This window comes from Panthera uncia, chromosome F1 (genome assembly GCF_023721935.1).
Source record: "Panthera uncia isolate 11264 chromosome F1, Puncia_PCG_1.0, whole genome shotgun sequence".
NCBI lineage: Eukaryota > Metazoa > Chordata > Mammalia > Carnivora > Felidae > Panthera > Panthera uncia.
This window is the reverse complement of record NC_064813.1, coordinates 11,787,651-11,793,501: the sequence shown is the minus strand read 5'-3', so window position 1 is coordinate 11,793,501 and position 5,851 is coordinate 11,787,651. Positions and strand designations below refer to the sequence as shown.

Genomic DNA, 5,851 nt, shown 5'->3' with positions numbered 1-5,851 from the left:
ATTGGCTGCCGCGTTCTCTAAAGGTGCAAGGATAGTCCCAGGAAGGCCATCAGATGCAACTGCAGGCACCCATGCAGGTCGGGGGTGGCCGTGAGGCTGGTCAAAGCGGTGGGGCCTTCGGACAGATTTTAAGCCAACGCTATCTGCTGATGGACCGGAGGGCGGACGGTACGACAGCTGTCCCCCGGCAGGTCCTCGGTAAACATCCGCCCCAGTGAAGCACCGGCAGCGCTCTTTTAAAAGCCTAGCGTTTGTCCAAACGCTTTCTTTGTGTTTTCCGCCCGCTGTTAACAGCTTCCCCTGGGCCTTCCACTCCATTTCACCAGCCACTTGCTGGGAGTATGGCCTGAACCTCCTCCCCTCTCATGAGGAGTCCACGTGGGCAACGGGAAACGCGACCCGCCCGAACCTCCCTGGGGGGGGGGGGGGGGGGGGGTCTCGTGCACTCAGAGCCCACCGCCCCGAGATTCCCCCGAGGCCCCCAGTTCCCGAGCCCACGCCTCTCCCACCTCCGTCTTCCACGGGCTCCCTCCTGGCGTGGCCGCCTCCTCCAGCGTTGCTTCCAAACCCTCCAAATGTTCTCGGGCACGTCCTCCGTCCAGCCTTGGAGCGGCCCGGCCTCCTCGGGCCACCCGCCCACCGCCAGGGGCCACCGCGCAGGCGCAGGCGCAGGTGCTCGTGCGCGCAGCGGGGCCGCCATTTTGCACCACCGTGCTGGTGTCTCCCCAGGGAGCGACTGTCAGCTTCCCGCGCGTTGTGGTCAAGCCTGTCCCTTCCCACTTCCCTTCTCCTCAGCGCACACCTAGCTGCCTGCCATACGAGGCAATAAACATTAGGAAATGCTTCCAAGGTCACTCGCACCTCTACTCAGGGCCTATTTCCGTGCGTTTCCACCCACCTTACCTACTTCCCTGAAGGGGCGAGGGGAGAGCCTCCTTTTTTTAGTCGAGGCCAAAACTTGCACTTCTGTTCTGGATCCCAGCAGCCTCCCCCTCCCCCCCCCAACCTCAGGGGCCTGTTTCAAAAACCCCTGGATAGTTAGTGGTAGTTATAGGACTATTTTGCCTCAACTGATTGAACGATACATTTTATTTCATTTTTAATGTTTTTAATGTTTCTTGTTGAAAGAGAGACGCACGTCGCGAGTGGAGGAGGTGGGAGGAGGAGATAACGGAATCCGAAGCAGGCTCCAGGCCCTGAGCTGTCACCACAGAGCCCGATGCGAGGCTCGAACCCACTAACGGGGAGACCGTGACCTGAGCCAAAGTCGGAGTCTTAGAGCCACCCAGGGCCCCTGAACCATATATTTTAAATGGATGGGGGTTTTTCGGATAAAAATTACATATGACAAAATTTAAACAAAACAAAAAAAACCTGACTCTTTTCTGTCCTTTTCTTCTCTGCTCATAAATACACTTCAGCTTCTGACAAAATAAAAGCTGAATTCGAAATGTCCTTTGCCTTTGCTGGCTGCCTAAGTTTTTAAAGAGCTCCAACTGTGTGCCAGTGTCTCTCCTAAGTACTTGGAAGCTGACCCACTATGGTACTTGGCAAATAATACATCTCATCCTCTTGGATCAGTGTTGTGTCTGGCACTGTGCAAAGCCTTTAACGTGTCTAACCTTATTTAGTCCTCTCAACTACCCTAAGAGGTAAATACTACCATTTACATTTTACGTAAGAAAAACTGAGCCTTTAGAAGGGGTTGGTAACTGGCCCAAGTTCTCCCAGCAGCGCGGTGGGGACCGGACCCCCAACCCGTGTCCCTCCGATGCCCCTCACCACTAAGTCCTGCATATATTAAGCTGCGGGATGAGGTTTTAGGTTGGGTGGGAGCAGAGAGGTAAGAGATCTGAACAGTTGGTTGCTCACAAGTTTCAAGGACTTCTCTCTCTCCTGTGTGAACTCCCTGTCTTCATTGCTGGGGGCACACCTAAAGGCTACCAACCAAACTATCCTTGCCAGAATAAGGAACTGAGGCACAGGGGTTTCCGGGAACCATCGAACACAGGATCCCGAACCCGTACGTCCTCTCGTATATTTTTGCTTTTCCTTAAAGGGTATTCATGCAACTACTACCATCATAGGCCTTTTCTCACCCTGTGATTCTGTTTTTTTTTTTTTTTTTTTTTTTTTAACGTGTATTTATTATTGAGAGATGATAGAGCATGAGCAGGGGAGCGGCAGAGCGAGAGGGAGACACAGAATCCGAAGCAGGCTCCAGGCTCCGAGCTGTCAGCACAGAGCCCGACACGGGGCTCGAACCCACAAACCGCGAGATCACGACCTGAGCCGAAGTCGGACGCTTTACGGACTGAGCCACCCAAGCACCCCGTCACCCTGTGATTCTTAACACGCTCTAAAGTTGATGTCATCAGAAGATCCTTACATCAAAATAGAAGAACTGAGTCTCACTGGCCGGGGTCAGAGTGTGCAGACCACAGAGATTGGGTCTGCCTTTCCCACATATGTCCAGCCTGTGGTCCATCCACAGCTTTCTCCCTTCTGTACCCAGCTCACCAGGATTATTCAAGCCATGGCGGATGGTCAGCCAAGCCTGCAGCAAGTGGTGGAGACGGTGGATGAGCAGATAGCAAAAGAAAGCCTCTTCGATCCAAATGTCAATTTTTGTCACGTGTGGAGACTGGGACTCGAAAGTCCCAGGCCAGGGCCATACTTGGGTTTGCCAGTGGCAAATTACTTCAAGCAGTGGGTTAATTTGAAAAAGGCTTACAGCTTCACCATGGGCTGCTGGCCCAGGAATGGATTTCTAGACAGGAACCAGGATCCCAGCCTGCAACACATAGGCGGGTCCCACTGCAGCACGATGACTACAACATTGCCAACATCATGAAGACACTTGCATATCAAGACCTCGTCTTCAAGCAGACATCGAAGCCATTCTGACTGGCCCAGGATGGGATGGGGCAGGACAGGGTAGCTGCTTAGCTCAGCCTAGAACCCTCCTTTCCCTCACCAGAGAGGAAAAGGGGGAGTGGCATGGTTCTGCTTCCAGTGTCCCCCAGTCTACCCTGTGGACCTGTGTCCTGGGTAAGGACTTGGCCACTTGGCCCCTCTGGAGCAGACACTTTGTGTCCCCCACGCCAACTCCTCAACCTCAGCCCAGTATCAGCCCCTCCCATTGTGGGCCTCGTCCAAGACAACCCGTGCACTCACAGCCTCCTCCCAGGTATGTAGGCTTTGCTGGGGCCAGCAGGCCCCCCTGTGCTCCCTCCCATCCATAGTGCATGGTGTGTGGTGCCCCCAGGGCTCCAGGAGAGATCAGGCCCAACCTTGTGTCTACCCCCGTCCCCACCATGAACATGCCACTGGATAAAGTCAGGGAACAAGAAAAAAAAAATGGAAGAACTGGGCTAGAACCAAGAAGACGACTTCACTACACTAAGTATGATGTCATAATACTCATAAATAAGCAGTAAAAAAAACAAAAAAAAAGGATTAATGAAGGTTGGAAGTGTAACTCATGACGTGTGGGAAACATGTCTGCCAAGAAACAGTTATTGTATCACACCCCTGTTCAAAATGCCAGAATAGACATAGAGGATACAAAAATAAAGATCACACTCCATTTGTGCGCACATAAAGCCCACAGTTAGCGGGGGAGAAGTCATGTGTAAAGCCCTCAGAAATCATTTACCAGGCAGGATGTGACAAGGACTTGGCACGAGTCAATGTGGCTTGAGTAGCCACGGCTCCCAGCACCTGAATACCTCACCAAAATCTGAAAATTTCCCCTTTGTTAGGATGTATTCCAGGCAGGAACCCTCACCCTCAGGATGGGGAGAGGAAAATTGAACGGCTCATGGGAGTCTGGGCTACAGGAGCCTGGACAGAAGGTCCCGAATCAGTATTCAGGTTAAGAGTTAAGAAGGGCATTTCCTTCGTAATCTCTTCTCTGTGGGTTTTCGATTATTTTGGTCTTGGGGTGGTGAGTTCAGGCGCCATGTTGGGCCTATTTTTTCGATTGGAGAGCATTTGAAAATACCTCACTAACTCACGTGGAGAATTCATAAGCAAATGAGAGGAGAGGAAATGAGTGTGTGGTTGTATGTTTGCATGTGTTTATGCGTGGTTGAGAAAAAGGGAGGAGAGTGACACATCAGAAACATTTGAATAGTTGTGGCCTGACTCTGTGGCCATGAGAATCTCATAAAGCACTTGATCTATTCCTTGGGTTAATTATGTGCCACAAATGAATATTAGATGAGAGCAATGAGCACGCCCTTATTTCAACTCATTTAGGATTTCCTAACTTATGACTCATTGGTCTTGTGATTATGAGTGCTGTTTTTGGAGGTGGCCATAAGAAGTTCCACATGTTTCTAAAACAGGACTTCAAATATTTTTCTAACAAGTGACATGCATTCTTTAAAGACGATAAGGTATAGACAGCTCCTGACTTCTGATGGTTGGACTTAAAACAGTTTTGTGGCTTCACGATGGTGAAAAAGCGACACACATTCAGTAGAAAGTGTACTTTGAAGTTTGAATTTGGAGCTTCTCCCCACCTAGCCATATGTGGGATGATCAGACCTACTATGAAGGAGCATGACGCTGGTCACAGGAAATGAGGTACGGCTCCCACTCAGCCTCGCGGTCATGAGGGTAAGCTATCGACACACAACCACTCGCTACCCACATGGCCATTCTTATTGTCCTCTCCAGTACAGTGTTCAATAGATTACATGAGATACTCAACACTTTATTATACAACAGGCTTTGTGTTAGATGATTTTGCCCAGGTGTAGGCTAATGTAAGGGTTCTGAGCATGCTTAAGAGAGGCGAGGCTAAGCTATGATGGTTGGTAGGTGTATTAAATATTTTCAACTGATGATAGGTTTATCGGGACGTACGTAAAGGAAGATCTGTGTATTCAAAAATAAATTATTTCACCACTTGGCTTGGCTAAATAATCTAGTCTGTTCTGGCCTCCGATGAAATTCATTCTGTGTGACATGAGGAGGTTCAATAGCTGAGTCACAGACAGCACATCCAGGGCTGCTCCCTCCCAATGGCTCAGTGACTGTCTGCTCCCAGTGTGCCTCTGGCAAACTCCGGAGCCTCCGGGGACCTTCCAAAGGGCACACCCTGAACCCTGGGCTGTGTGAATTCTACTTCTAGTGTGGTAGCTCAGAGGCGAACTGGACTAAGGTTGTAGGGTGGGAGAGAGACGATTTCTGAGCAGCCTCTTGAGAAATTGGCAAGCAACTCGCAGCTGAACAGAGCGAGTCTACGGGCAAGGAGTGAAGAATGGAGGGGTTAGCCCAAGTCAGAAATAACAAGTTCCAGCTTTATTCAGGAAGCACCCCAAATTCTTTTTTTTTTTTTTTTTAATATTTACTTTTGAGAGTGAAGACAGAGTGAGCAGGCAAGGGGTAGAGAGAGGGAGACACAGAATCCGAAGCAGGCTTCAGGCTCTGTGCTGACACTTCAGAGCCTGACGTGGAGCTCGAACTCATGAACCGTGAGATTATGACCTGTGCCGAAGGTCAGATGCTTAACCGACAGAGTCACCCAGGAGCCCCAACCCCTTTTGTCATTTAATTGGACCATAGTTGTCATTTACTAAATGTTCATAGATAGGTCTATCTCTGGATTCTCTAGTCTGTTTTGCTTATGTAGTTGGCTATTCCAATAATATTACCAAATCTTCTTTATTCCAGCACCTTTAAAGTGTGTTCTGATATCTGGTGATGTAAGAATACCCTTGCTAGTCTTTCTTTGCAAAATTTTATTGGTCATTCTTGTACATTTGGGTTTCCTATATCAGCTTCAAGATACTTTTGGAATCTTAATTGGATATTGTTTGAACTCCAATTGGAACTGCAT

General features: G+C 49.5%; 1 pseudogene; it reads left to right on the top strand.

The window, feature by feature from the left end:
• The first annotated feature begins 994 nt into the window (after positions 1–994).
• Positions 995–4,213, top strand: LOC125925122 (ERI1 exoribonuclease 3-like; annotated as a pseudogene).
• The last annotated feature ends 1,638 nt before the right edge of the window (positions 4,214–5,851 follow it).